Source organism: Quercus suber, unplaced genomic scaffold (assembly GCF_002906115.3).
Source record: "Quercus suber isolate HL8 unplaced genomic scaffold, Cork oak 2.0 scaffold_374, whole genome shotgun sequence".
NCBI classification, from domain to species: domain Eukaryota; kingdom Viridiplantae; phylum Streptophyta; class Magnoliopsida; order Fagales; family Fagaceae; genus Quercus; species Quercus suber.
Window position 1 is genome coordinate 155,045 of NW_027069826.1, and position 12,336 is coordinate 167,380.

The following is a 12,336-nucleotide window of genomic DNA, read 5'->3' on the forward strand; positions in this document are numbered from 1 at the left end:
GTACCAACTCACGGAGCACAAGGAGGAGGGCATCTCCCTAGGACTGAGTATGTTGGTCGCATTGCCAATTGCAATGTAAACAATTGTATTATTGATTGAGTTGGGTTATTGTAAGACTAAATTACTTTATTTGTTGTGGGGTTATTCTGTAAATCCAGTTTTAATCTCACTTTTTACCGTATAAATAAGTAAACTAGAAATTTTTTTAAGTAAAATAATTTCCCTTCCTTTTTTTTTTTCATCAGATTTGAGCAAATATACCACCTAGTACTACCGGTGCCAAATCTTTCACTCTTTGGTTCGTAGATTAATTTTTACTTTACTCTTTAAAGTTTAAACTATGGGTCAAGTTCAAACTTCAAAGCCGCCACCCCAACGAAACTACGCAAATGCACAATGTTATCATTCAATTATTTATAATAGGCAAAATTGTATAATGCTAACAAATTTTGCTTAAGTCTAATTAAAAAAAAAAAATTATAAATGGAATCCTTTGATTTTGCCTAAAATTCAAATTTTATAACTTCACTTTCATTAAATTAAATCCTTTAAATTTCCAATTTATTCAATATAGTCTTCCTATCAATCCCATTAAAATTAAGTCAACAATAACACTTAAAATGACATTGTTTAAAACAACTGTTTTGGAACACTAGACAAAAATCTTCTAATGGAAGTGGATAGGAGAACCGAAGAGAACAAATTTAACATTTATAGGATTGAATTGAAGGTAAGCAAACTTATATGACTGAATTTAATCTTAGTCAAAGTTAGAGGGTGCAATTTGTAATTTAGCAAAATATTACATTTTCACAAATCACGTGCCATTCTTATTATCACTTACAATAAATAACTAAATAGAGGGGAAAATACTTTCTTCCTTTATATTTGGGATAGTTCACAATTTTCATCTTTATGTTTAGGAGATGAACAAATATTTTCTGTGGGGCCCATGGGCCTGATAGCCTCGGCCCATCATATAGCAGACCCAAAGCCCAGGCCGAAGAGCACAGGCTATTCAGGGCTAGGGTGGGGGAAAGCCTCTTTTCCCAATCCACGCCGAGGACCACCTTATCCTCGGACTGACAAAGGTGATTTTGGGGAGAGACTAACCCCAAAGTAAGCTGTCACTCTCACATTTAATGCACTCAACTAACCCCCCTGGCCTCATTAATGGGGAGGTAACCCCTTGGCAAGATAACGTTGATCAGAGTGAACCACTTGAGTACCGATAAGGCCTCTGATGGGACGGACGGCCAGAAAAAAGGCAAATAAATGATCAACAGATGGAAGGAGGAGATAGGAAGATGAAAACTATAAAAGAAAAGCTAGTAAAGTAAGGAAGGGGGGGAGAAAAAAAGAGAGAACAATAAGGCCTCCTCGGCCTGTGGCCGAGGAGCATCCCCCCATTTGTAAAGAAACTCTTAACATTTTTTATAAGAAAAGTTCATGCATGGTGATCGACGGCCAGCACCTAAACCTGTCAACCCACTCTCTATAAATTTATTGTTTGGGCTTATTGGGCTGAAAACCCATCACTCAGGGTCAATCCAAATTGAGTCCTTACAATTGGCGCCGTCTGTGGGAAGGATTAAGGTGCTGGCCGGCGCACCAGGTAAGTGTTCTAAGTTCTAAGTATTCGTTTTACAGTAGGTTAAATATATATATATATATATAGAAGATTTGACAGTAAAAAAAAAAAAAAAAAAACAAACGAAGAAAGATCTCGATATTATTATTTCATGAGTAGAAAAGTTACATATTACAATCAGAGGCTCAGGCAGGCCTGTTTTACAAGCAAATTTACGAGCTAATAGCCACCTGCTATTCCTACAATCAGAGGCCCAGGTGGAGCCGCCCTAAGAGAAAACTGGCCGGAGAGAAGTGTCAACCCATGCTTTTATTGGCACCAAGAGAATGGGAGGGCTTGACAAGGGGTGGAGGAGGTGAAGGACAATCCTGTCTCCAGGCCCCCAACAACTTCCTTCTCGGCTAGGCGGAGCTGGAACAAAGAGAGGAGCAGATGCAGGGGCTCCGGGATACCCTCCCCCATGATGTTCCCTCGATTCTCTCCGTTCCTCTCGAGTGTTGGCCGTTGGAGACGGCAACACTCGAGCACCGCCCATGAGGTGAATTCGCACGCCTTCCTCGTCGGGGGTGTGCTCCGAGGAAAGACGTTAGGTTCTCTAGCAACATCCCTCTGGGATACCTCGAAGGGCACCATCAGGGTTACGCCTAGACTCTGCCGCACTGAAAGCCCAGTGGGGGCTGCGGCCATACCGGTTTTTGTCAATCCCGGTAACAATTCCGGCGGGGTTGTTAAAAGGGCATGGGAAGTTGGAAGAAAGTGTTTTGTTCTGTTTGTGTTGAGAGGTTCATGGGTTGTGGAGGAACCATCTCCTTACTTTATATAGGGGATGGGGGTTTGGTGAGAATTAATTCATGCAGAGTTCGAAAAGAGTATTATCAGCTGGGTCAGTAATGAAGTCGCCAATTTCCAAGGAGGCCACGGACGGTTGGACTCGTGTCAATTTACGAGGACATTAATGAAGGCGCGTTTCGCGCACCGGAGCGTCAAGCGCGGAATACGAACAGACAAAGGGCGTTTCATAAATGAAAAAGATGGGGCCACGAGTTGGAGGCGAGGTCAATGCCACGTGTAAAGATCATAATCTGACGCAAAGAGGAATCATCTCCAGTAAAGCGATCTGAGGACAAACCTCTACTTACAGGAAAAATTGAAGTGGTAGACAGAGCCAAGGTATTGCATGGTCCTCGGACCCAAACCTATGGTAAAACTATACACACCATTATACCTGGGTACTAGACAGAACCAAGGTATTGCATGGTCCTCGGACCCAAACCTATGGGGAAACTAGATATTTACAGGAAAAATTGAAGTGGTAGACAGAGCCAAGGTATTGCATGGTCCTCGGACCCAAACCTATGGTAAAACTATACACACCATTATACCTGGGTACTAGACAGAACCAAGGTATTGCATGGTCCTCGGACCCAAACCTATGGGGAAACTAGATACTTACAGAAAATTGAAGTGGTAGACAGAACCAAGGTATTGCATGGTCCTCGGACCCAAGCCTATGGTAAAACTACACACACCATTATATCTAATACTTACAGAAAATTGAAGTGGCAGACAGAACCAAGGTATTGCATGGTCCTCGGATCCAAGCCTATGGTAAAACTACACACACCATTATATCTAATACTTACAGAAAATTGAAGTGGTAGACAGAACCAAGGTATTGCATGGTCCTCGGACCCAAGCCTATGGTAAAACTACACACACCATTATATCTAATACTTACAAAAAATAGAAATGGTAGACAGAACCAAGGTATTGCATGGTCCTCGGACCCAAGTCTATGGTAAAACTACACACACCATTATATCTAATACTTACAAAAAATAGAAGTGGTAGACAGAGCCAAGGTATTGCATGGTTCTCGGACTCAAACCCGTAGAGAAAATAACTATCTAGAGAAAAACTAAAGCGTTACTTAGAATCAAGCTATACCACGATCTTTAGATTTATATTCGAAGGGTAACAGACGGTTTCATGAGGCTAACTCCGGAATAGAATACGAATATTGAGCAGAATACAATAGTAAAGCAAACAAGAAAATATCATTAGATGGAAGCAAAGCATTATGTATTCAATTCAAAAAGAAAGTATACAATTCCCTTACAATGCCACTAAGGCAAGAAACGAAATGAGATAAAAGAGAAAACAAGCAAAGCTATCCTATGCCGTATACTAGTCTCCTCAATTCAGTAGGCAAATCAAGTCAGTAAGTAAATCAAAAATCTTGGGCCAAAGCTTAAGGGCTAGATCTCGGAAGGTCCGTTGGAGGACTTGCCACGTCTTGTGGTACTTCGTGACCCTCGGCTACAACGTCCCCCAACGCTATCTGGGGCTCAACTTCCTCGGATGGTTGATCAGTTAACGGCGTATCCTCGGCAGTCATATCTTGACCTTCAACCGATGGTAATGAGGATCCATCCTCAGGAGCAGCAGGTACAACCTCGCGAATGGCGGTAGGGTAGTACACCCTGTCCTCTCTTTTAAGATCAGAGGAGGCATCAATCCCTGCTTGGTTGAGGGCTTCATGCCAGGTTTGAGAACAGTAATGCCTGCACACTGCAGGAACTTTAGCCCGAAGGGTGGCTTCAGTCTTAGCCACCCCTTCTGCGAAAACATCCTCCTCTGCCTTTTCCATAGAGCGCTCAGCGTCTATTTTCGCAAATACCGCCTCGTTTTTGGCTCTCACAGCCTCGTCCCTGGCATACTCGGCAACACCTTTTTCATGGATTGCCTTGGTCAAATTTCCCTTCATATAGGTAATGTCCTCTTTGGCCTTTTGTAATTGACCCTCAACATCTTGCAAGCGGTTAGTTTGATCCTCAGCTTGCTTCCTGACCACGGCTAGGTCAGAGACAGCAGTATCCCTGGCCCTCGCCATTTCTGCCAGATCCTCGGTCGCCTTTTTCAGGTCAGCCTCAGATCTCTTAAGAGTATTGGCCGCCTCCAGGAACTTATCGCGCTCTTGCGCTAAGGCATTGCTATGATCATCAACCTCTTCGCCCAACCTGAAAAGGGCCTGGATAGCTTGCCAGTAAAAACAAGCAACTCTGTAAAGAGAAAGAAAGATACTAAGCGACAAAATTTTTAGTAAAATGAATAGGTGCCAAGGGACCTACCATGCCTAGATACTTTTTAAGGTCGAGGACAACCTCTACCCCACTCATTTTCTCTAACTCGGCCATATCAGTGGGAAGAAGAAGAGATTTCTTTAGGGCCTCGGCCACGAGAGCCCCCTCGTCTCCTTGAGACTCCCGTATCGACGCGTTATCCATTAGGGGCTGATCATGGAGCATGGCAGCAGGCAGCTAGGCTTGAGCCTCGGGCTGCTGAGTGGCCTTCTTGCTCTTCCGTTGATCACCGAGCTTCAATTGCTTTGGAGGCCTGCGAGTCCTACCCTCCTCGGGCGAAGAATGAGATTTGCTCCCATCCATTGGCTTTTTACCCTTGGAAAGTCTTTTCCTTTTCGGGTCATGAGACTCGGTAGGAGGGTCTGTTACTGTGGGAACAGGGGACGACCTGGTTTGCATGGTTAGAATCTGGGGTTGAGGTGCTGGGGGCAGGGTCTGCAACTCCCCTGGTGCATCCTTCTTGGAACCGCCTTCGAGCAAGTCAAGAAGGTTGGTTTGGGGCTGTCTTTTTAAACCCATCTCAGCCTGAGTACCAACTCTTATGGACTGGAGATCGGCTTCGGGCAAATGGGGGTCTCCTAGGTCACCGGGAGGGTCCTCGGACTGATCAACTAAGTCAAACACACTATATTCGTCCTCGGAAGAACTCAGTTCTACCACCTCCCTTGCTTTCTTAGATGGTCCTTTCTCGGCCACCGTTACTTGCCGGGAGGAAGAGGGACCTGATAGCGGAATACCTTCCGGTATATAAGACCCCTCAGTAAAAGCAAAACCGCCCTCCACTACGGTAATCTGCGTAAGCCGAGGGTCACGAGCTCTAATTACGTGCTTCGGAACTGGAAATGACGTCTGAGCTGGGTCGCATCTGAGGATTTTATGAGCAGCTCTGACTTGGTTATTAGGTTCGGTCAAAAAAAGGTCCGACCTGAGAACGGTTTCCAAATCCGCTTTGTTAACCAGGTGGAAATGACGTGCAAAGGCGTGTGGATCTGCGAAAAGAAAAGCGAAATTCCTATGGTTAATCAACCAAATCGAGTATACATGTATTAAACTTTAAAATGCTGAGACCTAGATTATCTTGTATTTCGGATGCCCTACTTGGCTCCCCCTCTACCATTGGGCAATGAAAGCCGTCGTGCCACTCTCCTGACACTATGAGGAAATCTTGGTTCAACCCCTTATTGGAATCAGGAAGACACTGGATAAGACGAACCCTATCGTCCCTTATCTTCATATAATATGTCTTACCCCTCAGGTGATGAAGGTTGTAACACCAGTTCACATCGTGGTGAGTCAGTCTCAGCCCCATTTTCTCATTCAGGGTATCTACACACCCTAATATCCTAAATACATTCATGGCACACTGAGTAGGAGCCAGACGAAAATGCCTAAGGTAATTAAGGGTTACCGGCCTCATAGGGATTCTCATCCCTCCTTCTACGAAAGCAACTATCGGGATCACAACTTCACCCTCTCTCCTTCTAAGGTACCACTCTCCCTCTTCACAGTACTTCAAATTCACATTATTGGGTATTCCATAGTCAACAATGAGTTTGTTCATCATTTCATCGGACTCAACCAACTTCTTAAACTTACCCATTCCCCAAAGACAACTAAAAGTTCTAAAAAAGGAAAGAAAGAGTGAAATCAAGGAGATTTGGGGTCGCTAGAAAAAGAAGACTTACAGAAGTATGACGATACTCTTCAGATAGTGTGCAAGTCGAACCAGATTCAAACTATATGCATCAATAATTGTAAGCGCGAAAATGATGAAACCAGGCGGTTCAAACAGGTATTTATACTCTCCTTTAGGTTCCCCAAATGTAACCGCTTGCTCATAAAAGCAAAAGATCATGCCGTTAAAAGTGGGAAACGTGGTGCCGCCAAAATTTAATGTGGGCGCCCATTAAGTCTTGAAACGCTAAAAACGCGCATCGGGCAGTCAAAAAGCCGCCAGCATCAGTATAAACCGAAGTGGGGCAATTCATCCAATGGACCCGTAGGTATCAAAACCCTCCTCCCCGTCCGAGGGAACGTGCAGTAGAGTTTTGAGGGGCTATTGTGGGGCCCATGGGCCTGATAGCCTCGGCCCATCATGTAGCAGGCCCAAAGCCCAAGCCGAGGAGCACAGGCTATTCAGGGCTAGGGTGGGGGAAAGCCTCTTTTCCCAATCCACGCCGAGGACCACCTTATCCTCGGACTGACAAAGGTGATTTTAGGGAGAGACTAACCCCAAAGTAAGCTGTCACTCTCACATTTAATGCACTCAACTAACCCCCCTAGCCTCATTAATGGGGAGGTAACCCCTTGGCAGGATAACGTTGATCAGAGTGAACCACTTGAGTACCGATAAGGCCTCTGATGGGACGGACGGCCAGAAAAAAGGCAAATAGATGATCAACAGATGGAAGGAGGAGATAGGAAGATGAAAACTATAAAAGAAAAGCTAGTAAAGTAAGGAAGGGGGGGAGAAAAAAAGAGAGAACAATAAGGCCTCCTCGGCCACAGGCCGAGGAGCATCCCCCCATTTGTAAAGAAACTCTTAGCATTTTTTATAAAAAAAGTTCATGCATGGTGATCGACGGCCAGCACCTAAACCTGTCAACCCACTCTCTATAAATTTATTGTTTGGGCTTATTGGGCTGAAAACCCATCACTCAGGGTCAATCCAAATTGAGTCCTTACATTTTCAATATGTTATTACTTTTTCAATGAAATCTTTTGAAGAAAGTACATCATAAAGAAACTAAAATTTTGAAAATTGCATTGTTGTTTTCTTGGACTATATTCGTAATCATTGTGATTTCGTTGGATTTAATTGAAAAAGTATGGATTTGGATTTTGGATATTGTTCATTTTTCAAACATAAAAGCAGAAAATTAGTAGCTTTAAAAGATAAGATAGGAATTTTTTTTTTCCCCAAAAGAATAAAAGTAACATAAAATACCAATTTTATCCAACAACTTTTTTTCGGAGAAATAATTTTATCCAACAACAAAAATGGGCCATTTGGGATTTTTAAATAAAAAAAAAATTTAAAGAAAATCATAAGAGTTAATACCACAGATCTCTTGCCCTCGTCCACCTCCATCTTCACGATTCCATTGTTGACCCAGTTCCCTTCTCCGAATCATTCTAGACCTCCATGAACCTTGGCTTGTCCTCAACCCACTCGCCTTCGTTATCTTCTTCAACTCAAATATATTTTTCTGCTCCCAGCCTCTTTGATAGACTCCGCTAGTACCGATATGCGATATCCATGATTTGGTGCTCATCCTTCACATCTATACCCACAACAAGCTTCTCCCTAGGACTCTATTTCCATGGTTGACATTGGTCTTTTATTTGGTTTGATAGCTTTATTTGAGTTTGCTGCTTGATTATAACAATGTGGTGATTGTAATCTACGAATTAATGGGAGATTTAGGTATTTTATTTGGTTTGGATAAAGGTGATTTCTTATTTTATTTTTAATAATGTAATAGATTTATAAACTCATGAAATTTGTGGAATTTGAGTTTTTGATTTGGTTGGACAGAGGTTTTTCTTTTATTTTTATTTTTATTTTTTTAATGTAATAAATTTACAAACCTAATAATTTTGTTCTTAGTTTGCAGCTGATAATTTTGCTATTGTATTGTACTATTGCAATTGTAAATTGATCGAATGTCACTTTTTTCCATGTTAATTTCATTTAGTACACATTGTAAATAAGCCGAGTTTTGTCGAATAGTACATATTTAAGCTTAGCTTATCAAGGAAAATCAAATTTGTGACGAGCCTAGAAATAGTGTTTGAGCTTGAGCTTGTGGAAAAGTGAAAAAACTTGAACTTGACTTAGTTTGGCTTGATTAATTAGTCAAGACAAGCTCTCAAGTTTAATATTAAGCTCAAACTCAAGCTTAGGTCAAGTTTTTGAGCTTGAGATCTAAAAAAATTACATTATCAAATGCTTAAATTTCTAAAATTAAGAAAAAAAAATAGTATATTCATTTTATCATGCATCTAGTTTTACTTATGATTAGCCATTATTCAAATTAAAATTTTACATAATTAAATTCATTTATTCATCATTCCTTGTCTACTGTTTCAGTAGTTGTTCAAAATATAATTTTTATATTTACGTTAGATAGTGAAGAACTAGAAAAATGTTTGTTTGTAACTATTATGAATGAGAAAATACTAACATGTTTCATAACTTTATTTTAGATGATTGATAGGAAAGTATTATATGTGGCTTACTTAATTAATTAATTTATTTTTAAATGTAACTATAGTTTAAAATGGTTCTTAATTAATTTAGAGGGAAGAAAAAAAATTAAAGTAATAAGTAGTGGCCCCATGTTGGTCATGTCAGTATTAAGATATGTATAATGGGTATATTTAGCTAACACATATAAACTTATAAATGAGTTTATACTTGAATTGTTGTGTATCAAGCCTAATAGCTTATGAGTTTGTTTGTAAACAAATTTTTTTGCTTGGGTTCGGCTTGTTTATTAAACAAGTCTAAAACTAAGGTTCAAGCTTGACTTGTTTATAAACAAACAAATATGAACGAGTTTTTTATCGAACAAAGTCCGAATTGTTCATAATTGGCTTGATTCATTTACAACGTACACCATAAATTATTGTTCTTCATCTTTTTTATTTTTTATTTATTTATTTTTTAAACTTTTTTATCAACATCAACGTCAACATCAACAGAAAAACAAAAACAACATAGGCACAGCAGCAAAATGCACTAGAGAGATGGCTCCTCCAAGATGACATGGGCCTTAGGCCCTTAGCCCTTAGGGGAGAACGCCCAATTCAAAACAGCCAAAAAATAGAATAGTTGAGAGACCATTTAGTTAGAGAAACCTCACCCAAGGAGTTATAGACATTCTTAATAGTCTCAAGCCGACTATATGCAAGCTGGAGGGCCCATCCTTAGATCGGTTAGGGAAATTTTCACCTTTTTCGATAGTGAGAATACCAAGTTCTCTCTAATTTCACACTTTATCTAATTTTGGTATAAGAATTAAATCTTAGATTTGATGGGTAAAATTAACATATTTTTTTTTGTTAATAATTAAATAAAACAATTAATGTTTTGATTTTTTTATTTAAATTTTCAAAAAGAGTTGTGTCAAAATTTTTGAAAAATGGCATGACTCTTCAATATAATTGGATTTGGCATGCAAGTTAAGATAATTGAAATTTTTGTGAAAAATATTAAAATTGATGAACATTTAATAATAGAGGCAAATGGAAGGGGACATTGCTCAATTTTCTAACTGAACTTGTCCTTATACTTTAGGAAGGCAAAGTGAAATTAAACTCTTCATTTTTTTTTTACACAAAGCGCTCTATTTTTGTTCTCTCTATATCCAGCCACTCAAGACTCCTTTAATTTTTCTTTCGTCTTTCGTCCACAAAAATTCCCTCTCCCCCTCTTTTGATCTATTAAATTGGAACCTCCCCCGCCCCCCTTTTTTTTTCCTCTTTGATTTTCTTTATTTTTCTCACACAAAAAATCTTATCTTTTCTTTCTTTCCTTCTTTCCAAAACCCTTTACCTCTCCTTTTCACACATTTTGCTTCTTTCTTCCACCAACAAATCTCCCTTTCTCTAAAAAATTTCCATAAACACTCATCTTCAAACTCTTTTCCAATAGCACAACCACTATCCTCAAGCAATTCTCACTTTCCAACACTTAGTTGGGAAAATTTTATTTTACCGTCTCTTTTACTTACTTGGAAAGTGTGTGTGTGTGTGTGTGAGAAAGAGCTTTTTATCTTTCTAGCTTTGTTTTTGTGGATATTACACTTAGAGACTCGTATGATTTATTTATTTAATTTTGTGGGTTCATGTGTTAGCCTGTCATGACAACTATTTCAAGCCCAAAATTCAGAGAGAGTATATCTTGCATTTGGTGTATGCTTGGGATGTCTCACAACACATGGGCGTCACCAATATTATGAGAGGGCTGTTTTCATACACTAGAGGCAGGATAAACTTTCTTCAAAATTCATATCCTTTCTTTTGACTGTGTTTTGAGTTCTGTGCGGATTTATGTCTATTTGATTGCATGGACCCAAGGAACCTCAATTTACTTAGTATGTTTTAATTCCATCATTTACAGATTTACTTAGGCTATGGTTGGTTTGACAAAAATTGGTTTCAAGAAAATATTTTTTGCATTTGTTGGTGTTTGAGCCAATTGAAAATGTTGGTCAATCTGACTGTAAAATATAGGTACTTATGGAGGAAATTAGTTTATGTTTTCATTTTCTGTAAATTATTTTTAGAATCACTCAAAACTTATCAATTGAACTTCCACCCTTACTGATAGCCACCCAACCAACCCCCTCTAACATTCTCGGTCTCCAGTTTCCAACCATTGACGACCACCTGTTTCCACCACCATCAGTCGTTGGTCATAGTTAGTCTCCATCATCATTGGCCGTTGTTCTTCGTCATTGCCAACTTTTCATAGCATTTTCAGAACACAACCAAAAACTTGAAAATATTTTTTGGAATGCAATCAACCACTTGAAAATAAAAATATATATTTTCACTTCGAATTTATTTTAGGGTTGGAAAATATTTCACCTTGAGCTAAACACAACCTTAATGTTATTTATATTTCATTCATTTACATAATGTTATTTACATTTTCCATCTTTCTTAAATTATCTTATTTACTCTTTGTTCAAACCGATGCACATATTTTTTGGCTTTATTTATTACCATTTCTCTTGGTCCGTGGTTAGGGTTTCATGCCGGTTTAGAAACATTTGAGTTTGCATGGGCTCAAGGACCCACCAAAGAGAAATTTTGGATGTTCCCATAATCCAAAACCATTGGATTAATGGGCCAATGAATGGTTAAAGCCCAGTAATCACTATCCTTTCTTTGGGCATGCGGTTAAGGTTCCATCGGTTTTGGCCCATATAATTGGGTGGACCCATGGATCTATCAAAGGACATGAATATTTTAAGTAAGAGCATTTATATTAGTTGTTGCAAAAATTTCTTCAATTTTAACATAAGAATTTATTTTTTCTATTTTACCTATTCACTTTTCAAAATACCACATATTATTTTTTTTTTTTGATAACCAAAATACCATATATTAGATTATCTATTTTATACTATATTTTATTAAAATATCAATTTTTCTTGATTAATTTTTTTCCTTTCTTTCTTCATATATAACAACTATTATTTACTCTCTTCTCTTATTCTCAAGATGTGTAAAGAAAGAATAAATAATCAAATGCTAAATTAATAATATTAGTGTAAATTTACCCAATTACAGCAGCAAATTTGTGAATTTATATAATTATACATGGACTGATGTAAATCATTTTGAGATTTAAGATAAAATTGAGTAAATTCTACACATTTTTCTATTATACACAGACTAATTGAATGCTTTACTATCTTGGATGTCACGTGGTTACGGATAGGACTTATAGAATTGGCTAGATTTGAGCTGCCAGGCCTCCTTAGAATAAGAGGCAGAGGAAATAGGGAAAACAAATAAAAATTCGATTTAGGATCAGCACTTTACCGGTTAACACTACAGAGTACAGAGCTAGTGGAAACTGGAGAA